Source organism: Megascapheus bottae, chromosome 1, assembly GCF_031878675.1.
Source record: "Megascapheus bottae isolate mThoBot1 chromosome 1, mThoBot2.hap1, whole genome shotgun sequence".
Classification (NCBI taxonomy): domain Eukaryota; kingdom Metazoa; phylum Chordata; class Mammalia; order Rodentia; family Geomyidae; genus Megascapheus; species Megascapheus bottae.
In genome coordinates this window covers 80,222,403-80,238,039 of record NC_143509.1, presented here as the reverse complement: position 1 = coordinate 80,238,039, position 15,637 = coordinate 80,222,403, and the positions used below count along the sequence as shown (strand labels likewise).

Sequence of the window (15,637 nt, the reverse complement as noted above, 5' to 3'; positions counted from 1 at the left end):
GCCAAGGTGCTCGGCAGGAAGTACATTTCTATTTTTACACAACTTGCTAAATATACAATATTCATCGTTCCCTATATAAGAATTCTTTGTAGTGAATGTATCTCTTCTAAAATGAAGTGATGAGCCAGGCAATGTAAACTGTGTAACTGCAAAAACAACAAAATCTACACCTAACGTGTGAGAATCATGATAAAGACAAATTGAATAATAATAATAATCAACCTCCTTTTATTTTTCCTCCTCCGTTCTTTTTCGTATGCATTGCTTTTAAGTTTTCAAAGGCCATACATCTTTGTCTACCTTTCCTCCACAAGGTCCATTTGGTTCCCTGACACTGCGTCAGTGGGGTGCTATGGTCATGAGCCCACCCTGTGTGCAGTCCTGGCTTCTTCCACAGGGAAGCTAGATGGCTGTGTTTAAAATGGAAATGAGGTCAGTTCATCCCATGGCTTCTTGCTTAATGATATGAGCCAAGTTTGTTAACATGTAATCAGATACCTATTGATTTATTCTGGGTAATTAAGCTTTGCTTTTCAGAAAATAATGGTAAAATTAAGACTTTGAAAATGGTTCAATTTAACTGATAATACAAAATAAGTATGGCTTTATGAAAATTAAAATAATGAATGGACCTCTATATGTGATACTACAGCACATATATAATCACAAAACACACATGCATATATACTTATAAACATCCAAAATATGTTCACACATGCCCATACATAAATCCTTCAGTTTATTATATTTCCATATACATAGAGAAAAAAGTCATCATAATGGTTAGTTTGTAAATGCCTCAAAAAAGAAAATGTTTTCAATCAGCTAAATAATTACTAATGGCTTCTACATCACAATTTTGAAGATGATGAAACATCATTCCTAAACTATTTTTGACTTCACTGCAGATTTTTTAAACAGATTTTTCATATTAATTAGAGTTAAAAATATTTTAAATTTATTTTTACATCATTCAAGGATTTCCAAAATTTAATATAATGTGTACAATTTAGATGCAATAAATACACTATATGCTATATGTATTTGCAATATGTATTTGCCATCTCCATATATTTATATACATAAATAAAATATATTAACATCTATATATTACATACATATAAATATAAATATTCCCTTTCTTCTACTTGAGGAAAAGAGTAGTAATAATAATTTTAAAAACTGACTTTTAGGATGCAATTGAATTCGTGAAAAACTGTGTGTGGTAGTTTGAAAGGTGGCTAGGCATTTATCCCCTAACGACATTTTAGGTTAAACAACTTTCATACTAGATTGGAACTCACCCAAAGGTATTACAATGAAAGGGTGATGTGGGTGGTAAAAGGTGGCTTGTGGCTAGAAACTAATTAGCATTGCATAAATTACTAATCAAATTTCCTTTTTCAAATATAGATATGATTTATTCCAGGGAGGGTCTTGGTATAATTGACCTAAATATTGACCTATTTTTGGTATCTTTTCCAGTATCAAGTATGACTTTTGATAAATGGAAATTTGTATAGTGACTTTTATATTATTATTTCATTAATAAATTAATGTTTTGTTAAAGCATAGGGTGCAGAATGAATCCAATCACCAAAGTCTTGCAAAACAAGATGCACATTCTTTTCCATTTTAATCGTATTTTGTGTGCAGTATTTGAAGTATCAGAATTGAATACAGACAAAGCACTTTGAATAGGACTGAACAAATACCAAATATTTAGGTTATGTCAACAATTATGCTTATTTGTGTTGTCATTGCAGAATGCAAATTTCTAGTTTGGTAGTGTGGTTCAATTCTATAACTCTAGAAACTTGGGAGGAAAAAGTCAAAGATCTAAGTACCATGGCTCCAGACAAGTGAAGGTTTAAAAATTCAGGAGATTGCATCTTGATTGATGGCTAAGTTCACTGATAGTTAATCCCAGCTTCATGGGATCACAATGATTGACCAAAGTGACATGTATAGCCCAGCACAAAAGCAACCAATAGCAAAGGGACCTGGAGTTTGGTTCAAATAGTAGACTGCTTGACTAGCAAGCACTAGGCCCTGAGCTCAATCCGTACTTTCTGAAAACAAATAAACAAACAACAGCAAAAAAACCCTGTAAATAGGGATTCACTGAAAAATATCATAGATATTATAATGAAAGGGTGGTGTAGATGGTAAAAGGTAACTTGTGGTTAAAGACTAAGTAGCATTCCACAAATTATTAATCTTAAAAAAAGCATATATTTTGTTCAGCCTGGATTTTTGTTATTGTTTCAAATTGTTGAATTTTATTTTTTTCTTCAAATCCTGGGGCTTGAACTCAGGGCCTGGGCACTGTCCTTGGACTTTCTCAAGGCTAGCACACTATCTGCCACTGAAACCACACAACTACTTTTGGCTTTTGCTCTGTATATGGTTTCTAGGAATCAGACACAATGCTTTGTGGGTGCTAGGCAACCACTTTACCACTAGGGAACACTCCCGGTCCCACAAATGGTTAAGATTGTTGAACACAAGTTATCATTAACTAGAATGACGTTTTAATGAATTTTAAACAGCACTTCTCACGTTATTGTAAGAAATATCTATTCTCAGAAATAATTTCAGTAAGACAAATTTTGATGGTATATATACCTGACTAATTCATATTTGAACTTCAGTGCACTTTAAAACTTTTCAGAACTCTTCTTTGGCCAACTCACTACAGACAGATTAATATAAAGATAGATAAATGTATAGATATATAGATAATATGTAGTCAGATGATACACAAACATATACATATATTGAAAACCACTATTAAGAAAAGAAGGTAGGGCTGGGAGTTTGGCCTAATGGTAGAGTGCTTGCCTAGCATGCACAAAGACCCGGGTTTGATTCCTCGGTACCACGTACACAGCAAAAAGCCAGAAGTGGAACTGCGGCTCAAGTGGTAGAGCCCTAGCCTTGAGAAAATCCAGGGACAGTGCTCAGGCCCTGAGCCCAAGCCCAGGACTGGCAAAAACAAACAAACAAACAAACAAAAACAAAAACAAAAAAAAAGAATGTAATATCCAAAATATATGCCATTTGAATTGGTTATTACATCTTGTAACAAGATCTAAGTAGAGATATGTGAGAATTAGAATAATCCTTCCTGATGAAGCCCAGGATATTACCACTAATAAATAAACTCTTTAAGGATAAATAGAAATTTAAGAGGCAGAGAATGAAAGCCTTTTTTGAGGGGAAAAAGCATGCTTTCAGAGAGATAGTCATTAAAAACATGTATGATTTTTTTTTCTGTATTTGCAATGCTGTAACAAACAATTCTGTTAAACTACCTTTAATTTAACAAGGTATTGAAACTGAACCCTGTAACACTTGAGAGCTTGCCCAATAATCCCTGGAGAGGAATAAACCTGTTTATACAAGGAAAGCCAGGTTATCATGTCTTTATTTGCCACTGACTTTATAATTATCTGGGAAAGTTCACAAAAAAAGGAAGCAAATAAAAAGTTCTTAGACATTCTAAGTATATTTTTGATATTGCATAGTATGCAGGCTTCAATAACAGGTAAACTGAAGGCAGACTGACCAGTGATAATAAATTTTAAACCGTGGAGTTTAACTTGAAATTTGATTATGGAATCAAATAAGAGAAAAATAAACAAAAATTTAATGGAAAAATAAAGCCACAAAAACTGAAAAAAAATGGAAGGTAACAATCCCCCAATATCACAATTATATGAATCAAACATTTTAGCCCTATTCAAGCACACATGAACTGATTAATTTCTCTGCTAGATAAAAAGAGATCTTTTAGAATTTATCAAAAATTATAAAATTTTAAATCTGATAAATATAATAAAATCTAAAAATCAACTAGATTAAGCAGCAAAGATACCTTTTTTTCACAAAATTCTGGAGGCTTTCTGGATCAACATAATATCTGAGTGCAAGAATTATAGATTTTGGGAGGCCTCTTTTCCCAGCTTGCAAACAGCCATGCTCTTACCTACCAGATAAAGAATGAATAAATAAATACATTAAATTCTCTCTTTATAAGGTCACTGAGTCATCCTTAGGGCTCCATCTTAGTGATTCACCTAAACCTATTTATGTCCCCACGACCCTATCTTCAAATAATATAACTCTCAGTTACAAATATGGAGGAGATAGGATGGAAAATATTGCAGATATTTAAAGCACAGTTAATGGCTATGTTGCTTTGGAAGTATTTGGACAGATGCTAGGGAAGTAGTAGCAAATTCAATGGTTTAGTGAAATATTTGACAATCTACATTCTGGGTGTCTATTGAGAAATCATTTTCATAATTCTGTCAGCATTGGTTTACTCATCTGTACCTTAACTCTAATAATATACTCAAATGTTTATGGTAGTGCCAGGTCAATGAAAATGTGTGTGTTTGTGTGTGTGTGTGCATGTGTGTGTGTTTGTTATGTATATATACATATAATGTCTATGATTGGGGTTAAAATGGATCCTGAATTTCAAAAGTCTGGAAGTCTTTGAGCACAGTACAGCACAGAACAAAAAATAGGCATAATGACTCTGTCAATTTACTTGAAGTCTTTCCGAAATTATTTAGTGACTTTGTACAAATATTATTTTTTTCTTCTTTTTTGCCAGTCCTGGGGCTTGAACTCAGGGCCAGAACACTGTCCTTGGGCTTTCTCACAGCTGTAGCTCTACCACTCGAGCCACAGTATCACTTCCAGCATTTTTTTTTTCTATATATGTGATAGTGAGGAACTGAACCCAGATCTTTGTGCATGCTTCATGCACTAGGCCAAACTCGTGACCCCTGTACAATTTTTAAGAAACAGAGTTAGATGTTTTACTGCAATTTCAATGAGCTTAATATAGATGCAGCATGTCATAAAGAAAAGTTTACTTAATCAGATTTTCACTATTTTTTTAGAATTGAAACTTAAAGTTATGGAATTCTGTTCTGGAAATCATTTTCTCATAAAGCAATAGTAGGTAGCCAATAAATAGTGCTAATAAGTTTACTTTCCATGTTTCCTGATGATTCTCCTCATAAAACAATATACACAATATAAAAAAATTTTGAGATAGCTTTTGTGCCATGTGATTGAAGTTAAATTTTGTACACTTGAAGTTTTGTCCTATAATATTAGGATTATAACAAGTATATATTAAAATTTAGGAGGTAATTATTGTGAGGTAGTCATACAGAAAACAAATTCTGAGTTAACATATATAAGTAATACAAAAACGAAATGCATTTATTTTCCACATAATTTCTAATCATTTCCACACATTAAGACTTACCTGAAGTTAATTTGTTTAAATAAAGAGTATTTGCATTAAGACATATTTTTGTTAGAATAAAATTGAGAGGGGTAGAATGTCTAACAGACACAAACCAATAATGACTGTGATGTTAATGTTTAAGCTTAAAAGATTTCAGCTATGTAATAGGTACCGATATAAAATCTACTACCCACATTTTGAAGTTATATATGTATTTATATTATTTATTTCCTTAAAGTAGTGATCTACACAACCCTAACATACTTTCATTTCATTATTAATAACATGACATATAAATAAAAATGTGCAAATTATTATTTTAATTTTATACTTATGAAGATATTCATCTTTTAGGTATAGTTGCATGAATAATTTATTAAACTATCTTTTCTGGCTTCATGGTTTAAGAATTTTTTTAAGTGTTAGGAAAGTTGTCTATATAGTTCTGATAATATTCATCTGCAAATGCCTAGTATACTTTAGGTAATTAGTTCTTCAACCTTATCTGCACTTTAGTTGTATAATTTTTGACATTCCTGTCTCTTGAACTCAGGGCCTGAGCACTGTCCTTGGACTTACTAAGGCTAGAGTTCTACCACTTTAGCCACAACACCATTTACAGCTTTTTCTATGTATGCGGTAGCAAGGAATCAAACCTGGGTCTTTGTGCATGCTAGGCAAGCATATACCAATAGGCCAAACTCCCAGCCCCTTTAGTTATATTTTTATACCAAGTTATATTTTATAAAGTTCAAATTTAATTTCAAAAAGTGTTAGAAGTATTATGCTATCCATTTATTTAGTTTCAAATGCATTTCAAAATTCAAGTTTTGTTTATAAACATGTCATGGTATTTGACAAAAGCAGGAAGATAACTAGCTTCCCCCACGTTGTAAAGAAAGAAAATTTAAGTTGTTTTTGTTTTCCCCCTCATCTGCCTTACTTGATGACATTTGTAAAAAAGAAAATGTTCGTATATTCTTTTTTTCAGATGGATAAAGTAGGTTTAGAAAAGGAAAGAGTACAATGCAAAAGACAAAAAGAAACAAACAAACAAAAAAATCAGCCAGAGAAACAGGGTTTCTGTTAAAACATGCATCAAATGGTACCCTTTCTTTAGTCACTAAGATACACTTTATTGAATCACAATTCAGACAAGGTTAAAAGCAGCCAGACTTTGGGCTTTGTTCTCCAACGCAATGTGTGCTTTTGTTTACTGGGAAGCTACTACTAATTAATGCACTGTAGATATTCATGCTGTTCACATGTGTCCAGTTTTTTATCTGTCATCTACTGATAGTAAGTCATGAACATTTAAAAGGTACAGCAACTGTCTTTTTAAAGTGGGCCAACTTCACATTCTGTGGCTCATAGGTGGCCTTCACAATGGAGCCTGCTGAGACAAAATACCTTTACAACATTCTTTTCCATTAATCCAGAATAAACCACATTCTAAGCAATTCATAGAAACATCTAGTTTGAGATATTAGAAAAACAACAATAGGGAACGAATGACAACAGGGTAACACATGGCAGATGGATTCTTTTCAAAATTAAATGCAGCTATTTCTCTTATACCAAATGTAAATGTAAAAGAATAAAAAGTGATAATTTCATATAACAAAACTGCTGTTGCATATTTATATTTCATTAGAAAGATGATTGGTAAAGCGTAGTTACAAAATCCTTACTTTTGTGGAGTAAAAGAAACATTCATGGCCCGAGATGGCCTAGTGGTAGAGTGCTTGCCTAGCATGCATGAAAGCCTAGGTTCAATTCCTCAGTACTACGTACATAGAAAAAAAAAGCCAGAAGTGGTTCCGAGGCTCAAGTGGTAGAGCTCTAGCCTTGAGAAAGTGCAAAGACAGTGCTCAGGCCCTGAGCTCAATCCCAGGACTGGCAAAAAAAAAAAAAAAAAAAAAAAAGAAAAGAAACATTTTTGTTTTCTGGAAGTAGTATTAATAGCAAACAATCTCATGCACAAATATAGTTATGCAAAGTCTACAACTATTAACATAGATAAAGAGATTTACAGACACATAGCCCAAGTGGACAATTTCAATAAAACCTTCTTCAAAATCCAAATGTAATGCAATTTTAAAAGTCCGATGCTAGCCTGGCACAGTGGCTCACACCTGTAATCCTAGCTACTCAGGAGACTGAGATCTAATGATTGCTGTTCAAAGCCAGCTAGAGCACTAAAGACCAAGAGACTCTTATCTCCAATTAATCACTAAAAATGGGAAGTGGGGCTATAGCTCAAGGGATAGGTTGGTAGCCTTGAGCTGAAGAGCTCAGGGACAAGGCCTGGGTCCAGAGTTCAAGCCCAATAACATCAACAAAAAGTCCCAAATATCATCTCTGAATAACTCATTATTTCACTACTAAAAGAAAAGTGATAAAGTGATTCAAGATAATAAACAGTGAGGGCCTGGAGTCATGGAATACCCCTTCCCCTCAGACTCCCCACTTGTTTAATAGGCTTAATATTCTTCTTCCACAGTCACTTGACTTTAAGCTTCATGATACTTTGGAGAAAGGCCTTATGAAAAAAGTTTAGAGAAGCAGTACACAGGATTGTGATCAAGTTGGCATGATAAGTATGAAGATTCAGACTTTCACCAAATTTACTGAAACTTATTTATGTGTTAATTATTTTCTGTTTTGGGTTTTTTTTTTTTTTGGTTGGGATAACATAGTAACAACTACTTTATTTGGAGGTTCCCAGGAATAAAAAGCATTTGTACCTAAGATGGCTGATATTTCCCCTACCGGAAAACAAGGAGAAGTAGAGGACACCATACATTGCTGCCCCCAATCTGGAAAAAGATAGACAGATATAAACCAAACCAAAAATGTCAAAATTACAACTGATGATACCCAGATTAATCTGTCATGGAAAGATGAATGCACAGGGAAAAATAACATGTCTTGTCAAGTAAGATTAAAATCTACTCACAGGTCATAAAGAGTTCTAGAGTTTAAGGAATCAAGCTTAGCCCCACTTTACTTCTTAACTAAGTTGAAGTCATTAATGACGACTAGTCTTCCTGAGAATTTACACTAAATAGTAAATTCCTTGAAAATTCCTGAGTGCTTGTTTTCTTCATCCTTTATTTAACCTGAAGTAATGGTTGTTCATAGTCTAGAATATTATCTGACTTTCATAAAAGGATTTTCTTTGAGATTAACATTGACAAAAAGGAAATACTGGGTTTATAAAATATTTGGATGTGTCCCAGATCAGTAGCAAGATCAGAAGGATGGATTGTTTCTTTAGGAATCTTAACACTGACTTAATGTACATAAAATAAAATGGATCCATGTAAATAATTCTACCATCATTGGTCACGATTTCCACAAATGCTTGTAATTTTTAAGCCAAGTGTATGTCTAGTTGTAGCAGCTCAGTGCTTCCCTGCATATCTGGCAATTTGAAAAACGAACATTCCAAGGATCCCCTCCCTGATTGGACAGGCCAGCCCGGTCCAAAAGCATACTATCTTCAAAAATGACAAAAATCAGTCAAGATCTGGCATGATGCATCAACTGATACACTTCCAGTCTTGCAAGTCTAAGGCCAAGTTAAAATACCAACACTAAAATGAAATAGAAGGCACACTCAAAAATCAGAAATGAAGAAACCTCAGTGAAATGTCAGAATCCCACCGCTGCCACTAGTACATTGAAATACTTCATTCTAAAATTCTCATTTTGTTTAATCAGAAATGGAAGATGATCTGAATTTGGTTACAAATGCAGAGATGATGTCTCAAAAGGATGGTTGTTAAGCCTGGCTAGTGACTCATGCCTATAATCGTAACTACTCTTTAGGCTGAGATCTGATCATCTTAGTTCAAAGCTAGCCCAAGGCTGGGATGTCCATAAGACTCTATCTCCAATTAATCACCAGAAAACCAAGAGTGGTGCTCCGAGTGCTAGAGTGCTAATCTTGGGCAAAAGAGCTCAGGGACAGTCCCTAAATTCAATCCCCACAACTGGCCATAAACAATAACGACAACAGCAAGTCGATTGGAGGAAAAAAGTTCTCACCTCACATAGTTAAGTTTATGATACCAGTGTTTCTAAGAGGAGGGATGCAAGCTAGCAGTAATACCAGCTCAGCCGGCAGGTCCACATTAACATTTTATATGTTATATTTAATAATTTAATTCTTCATGCTAAATAACTTTCTGAAACTTATTTCTTCTGATTTGAGTTGTGATTTGAGAACTGCCAATATGTTAGGCAATCTGCTACGAAAATGTCTCTTCATCTAAGCACCTCTGCATCATTTTTGGCTCCGCTGTATGATTTCTCTTTAATGCAGCCCTACTTAGAAAATTGCAAAACTTAAATCGATGTTTCTAATAACATGTTTCTAACAACATGTTAATGGAATTATTTTAAGTATATTATGAGGTCTGTAAGCAAAGGTAAATGTCAGCAGTAGGATGACAGTATATTCTGTACAAGTAAGTTACCTGCACAGAGAATTTAGTAGATTAGACTGTGAAATCAGGATACTAAGTGGATAATGACTGCTAACATGAGTTTCCACAGTCTTGGAAACTCCTGTTCTTTCCACTCATTGGTGGTTGAGGTATCAAAAGCCTAATGGGGAATATTTTTAAGTCTTATAATTCTAAACTGTTACTATATATTATTATTCCTATTGCCATGGCCATTCGACAGAGGGAAACAACATCATTTTGTTTATCAGAAGCAACAACATTTTGTATGAATGCCATCAGAGTCAATCCTGTAAGATTTTTCTGTAAGTTTGTGCTGAGAATCCTCAAGGAGGGAAAATACCAAAAGTACAACAAAAAACAGGGGTGAAGGAGTTTAATGGGCATTCCACTTTACTGCTTCTCCATGTTGTTTTACTAACTGCCGAAAAGAGAGGTTTGCAATCTCATTTAGGACCTCCCAGGAGTTTTGAGTTCTTCAGCCGTAAAATCTGACTTTCTGACTCTATCATATGAATTATGTAGACAAAATGGTTGAGTTGATTCACTTCACTATGGAAAGAAATGGTGGTATATTTAAAAGCATAATAAAAAAAATCTGTCAACTCCAGAATTAAAATTGTGCAAGCAGGATCACTGTACTTAATTAGTCCACACTGGTGATACTGGAACCTGATATTAAATAAAGTCATTTTTCCATTTGTACTAAATACTCTCTATGCTAGTCTATCACCAGTTTTATCACTGACTGAATGTAGTAGATAAATATAGTAATATAGAAATTTATATACTACAGAAAAAACATATAATATGCATTCATAGCATATATGTATATGTACATAAAATGCATGTACATGAATATAAACATCTATATGTGTATGTGTATATTTGTATAAACATTAAGTGTAATTCTGTTTTTACTTCTTTTGAAAAAATAACTTATTTCAAAATGCTGTTATTTTAACATAATTTTAATACAGAAATGAGATCAAGTGTCGGCATCACTAGCGCACACCTGTAATCCTAGCTGTGCAGGAGGCTGAGACTTGAGGGTTTTCCTTCACATCAAGTGGGAAGGAAAGCAGACGATACTCTCACCTTTCATTAAACACCAAAAATCCAGAAGTGGAGCTGTAGCTGAAATAAGTGGTACAACATTGACCTTGAGCAAAAGAAAGGAAGGGAGGAAGGAAGGAAGGAAGGAAGGAAGGAAGGAAGGAAGGAAGGAAGGAAGGAAGGAAGGAAGGAAGGAAGGAGGGAAGGAAGGAAGGGAAGGAAGGAAGGAAGGAAGGAAGAGTTCAAGCCCAAGAGCCAGCGTTACCTACCTACCTACCTATATACATACATACCTACCTACATACATACATATAATTAGTTATAGTTATCATAGGTTATTGATCCAACTGTTTCATCTTGAAAAGTTAATATAATGTCAGGGAATAGAGGAGTAGTGAGAATAATTTTTCAAAATAATGAGAACAAATTTACAAAGTTGTGAGTCAATGCTTCTTTATATCTATAGAGTTAAAGGGAAAATGTCAGAATTATTGGATTTAGGTAAAGGATTAGGAATTATTTCCAAGGCTAATGAAAAGCTAAAATTGCTGTACCTATCAGAAAACATATATGATGTGATTATAGTAGTTTTTCATCATATGGTAAAACACAGATAAATATTACAAAATCTAATTTGATTAAACAATTAGAATTGGAAGGTAATGTAGGGAAATACATTTTGATACAAACATCCTTATGGAAGTAACTTTTGACATATTCCCAAAGATAATAATAAAATACAAATTGGCTTGTTATTAATGCTTACTGGAAATTTCAAGCAGCAAGAACAGAAACAGTAAAATAGCAAATTATTTCTAGTACTTGACCACAATGAACTTATTGTCTAAATAATTCATACATTCAGACTGAAAGCAAGAAAATCTCCAGGACAAGGAAATGAACCAGAAAAATATGTATATGTTATGCATGAGCAAGTTGAGTGAAGATTGAAAGAAAGAATCTTACAAAGAATGTATAATTTTATTTACTAGTATTGTGACAATAAAACAATAAATTATGCAAATTTCATTTTATATAAGAACACAATAATGAGAAATATAGAATAAAAGATTAGCCATGAGTGGTGGCTCAGGACTGTAATCCTAGCTGAAATGTGAGGATCCCTTCAAAGCCAGCCCCGGGACTAAAGTCCATGAGACTCTTATCTCCAATTAACCACTAGAAAGCCAGAAGTGGCACTGTGGCTCACGGATTAGGACAGTAGCCTTGAACTGAAGAGCTTAGGAACAGTGTGTGTGGGGGGGGGCAGAGCTCAAGCACCACAACTGACAAAAAGGAAAAAAGAGAGGAGGGGGGAAGAGAGAGGGAGGGGGGAGAGAGAGGGAGGGGGAGAAAGAGAAACTGAAAATAATGAGTGAAAAAGGCCTGGAATGTAGGTGATAAGAAATTATTTATAAAACAGGAAAGACTAAATCATTTGAAATAAGTTTATCTGCTAACAAAGACAGTGTCCTAGTGCAATGCTAAAGCATTTGATCTTGAACCAAAATACAACAGAAATCTGAAATAAAATTCTTCTCCTATTCTTAGGACTATGCAGAAACTCTTCAGTCTGATGCACTCACATTTATGCAAGCCTTTTTTTGATCTGCTGAGATGCAGAAACTTTACTTAGGATGTTTCAATTGATGCCCAGGTGCCTTAGTGTTTCCCCAAACCCTTCTTTTAATATATTCATGGTATACCGTCTTGCATTGAGGTATTTGATTCATTTTGGAGTGAGTCTGGTTCAGGGTGATATATAAGGATGTAGCTTCAGTTCTCTGCTTGTGTATAGCCAATTTATATGTACGATTTGTGTCTTTCTTCCATTCTGTATTTTTGGTTCCCTTATCAAACATTACGTGGGTGTATGTCTATAATGCCCACTAGACACTACATTGAAAATGAACCATATAAATTTGGGGAGAGTGATAATGAAGGGGAAATATTGGGAGATAAATGAGGGATGAGGTGACACTGTTCAACAAGAAATGCACTCATTACCTGACTATGTAACGGTAACCCTTTTGCATATCACCCTTACAACTGAAAGAATAAAAAAAAATTAGAAAAATGAAAAACAAATAGGAGACAAATTCAATATATTCTTAGTGTAAACTATATTGGAACTAAGTGAATCTTTTGGCTTGAAATGTACCCAGCATCACAAAATGAATAACAATTAAAATATTAGGAAAGAATAAGTTGGTTGCTTGCCATTTTGAAACTTCTAGAATGATTCTGATTTGCAGTATATACTATGAAAAGAACAAGAGTTTGCTGTGAGATTTTTCCATTTTGCCTGGTAGCATTTCAGTGTACGCTGCTTACTTGCAAGTATATGTTCTCATGTGAGACTTTTGACCTTAATTCCAGTTTTAGACAGATTGGAGTCTGTCATTCACATAAGCAACCAGACATTTTATTTTGCCTTTAATTCTGCTGCAATATTGAACATTTACTGGTACCAAATCTTGCACAATTTCCAAATCTAGGGAAACCAACATGAGTTGAAGATGATCCATATTCTGTGAATCTGTACTTTTGGAAGTCTGGACAAGTAGGAGTATATTTAAAATGCAAATATTATACTTGAGATGCTAAAATAATTTACATTCCAAGTCTGAAGTTTAAATATAATTGCATTACATTAAAGCACAGTTGGGTTTATTGTGTGATATAACTGTGGTTTATTCTTACAGATTTATGGGGACTAGGATCTGTTTTGATCTTGTGGTATATACGGAAATTTCACAACCATCTCTTATAATTTGTGAAGCTTTAGCAGCAACATTTGTAAACACAAGGGGATGTTTTCACTTTTTAGTAGGGGAAGAGCAGATGGTTGGGATTAAGGGAATCACTCCTTCGTGTTTAATAATGCAGCAGGGAAGGCTGTGGCAGGCTAACTTTTCACCAAGAGAGAATAATTTTTGAGAGCATCAGCTGGATCATTGCTAGCTAGAACAGAGCCCCTTCAGATGTGAGCCATCTGCGTGGGAATGAGTCACAGCAAAAGATCTAATAATACTTGTAAAGTATACTTTGTTTCCCCATGAGCTTTATGTACTGAAAACAACCTCTGCATTTGATGGAAAAGACTAATCAGGAGATAGTAAGAAAAGGACTGATGGACAGAAAAGCAGTAAGACAACAGAAATAATATACTGAGCAATTGAATACACTATAAACAAAACAATCTTAAGTACAATTAAAACTATAGCAACTTGTGATTTGTCTAGAGATGAAAATGCATAGAAAGCATCACTCTAAAGGCAAAACTAAGTCTTATTATTGTTAGCTTCTTTTAATTATGCTAAATGTGTATTCAAATTAAAAATGACTGAGTTTATATTTTAAAATGTTAAATATTTATTATTTTAAATGGGTGATTCATTGAGGAAAAATTGAAAAGGTTTGACTTATTGTGTAATAGCTCTACTATAAGAAAAATGAAAATATGTAAGTAAAACTCAAATGTTTAAGAAAAATTGAAACCATCATGTCATGAAATATTGTTGAAATGTATTTTAATATGATAATAGATAACGAGAGCTAATACCTATCTACCAATGTGACTAGAGATTATAAGTTCCTGAGATTTTTATAAAGGGATAAACACAATATTGACAAAATATATTATCATGTAATGCAAACACAACTTAAGGGAAATGGTAAAGAAATATTTGTTGTCTAATGAGCTCAGACTTCTATTGAGATTGATCATTATAATACGTAATTTTGTCTATGGCAGATTAAGGAATCTTTCTCAACACATACAGTTTCACGTTCACAATTGATCAATTTGTTGATCGAAGTGGCTCAGTTGCTGAACATCGAATTTTGTAGATGTTGCCTCTAGCCTGCAGGAAGATGAATTAAATACAAATCTGCAACCACAGAATCAGTAGCTGAACAGAAATTTGGCCTGCAGATATCAGTGTTTGGAGAATTGAGTTGAATATTTTGTTCTGGTTTAGGGGTCAGTGATACTTATTTGTAGACTTTCAAATAAAAGAAAGTGATTGGTATGAGAGTTTCATAGCTATGGATTTAGGCAAGGCTGTCTAATATTTCCATAATAAGAAATTATGAGCCATGGTTGTAAAAGAGAGTTCACTGTTCTTGTCTGCTGACCTCTTGGAAATAGTGACCGTGCATGGTGGCTCCTTTATTTCAGCAAACACTTTTTTTCTCTATCTTATCAGAAAATAGTTCTTGCATTTTTCTTTCTTATCCTCTGGAGACACATACACCTTCATTTGGTTTTTATAAAGAATTGCTTTTGTTGATAGTCCAAAAATACAATGAAAAGGAAAATAAAATCAAAATATACTCTGCAGAACAAATGCTGCCACTTAAATGTCAGAACCTGAATTTCTGAATCTATAAAATAAACAGGAAATCTATTGTTTAGGAAAATACTATTGAATATATGTGTGCATGTGTGTGTGTGTGTGTGTGTGTGTGTGTGTGTGTGTGTGTGTGTATGGTTTTGGTCTCTATGAGGAATTTCAGTAGAATGTTAAAACATCTATTTTGGAGTTATATATGGACCAATACTATATACATATATATGCACATATACACACTTATAGACACACATATATACACATATATGCATATATGTGTATATATACATACGTGTGTGTGTGTGTGTGTGTGTGTGTGTGTGTCTATAGGAGAGAGGCCAAATCACAATAAGTGATGTACACAGAAAGAAACGATAGAAGGTGGCATAAGTCATATTTTTAATGACTGCTACCTGAAGTAAACATTTATACAATATATCCAGTAACAAAGTCAAATACAGTAACAATATGAGAATAAC

At 33.8% G+C, this 15,637-nt stretch overlaps 1 protein-coding gene across 2 annotated transcripts in view; it reads left to right on the top strand.

Moving 5' to 3' along the window:
- Cadm2 (cell adhesion molecule 2) overlaps window positions 1–15,637 on the top strand; it is an 866,220-nt gene that overhangs the window by 518,881 nt on the left and 331,702 nt on the right. The gene's annotated exons all lie outside the window — the stretch shown is intronic.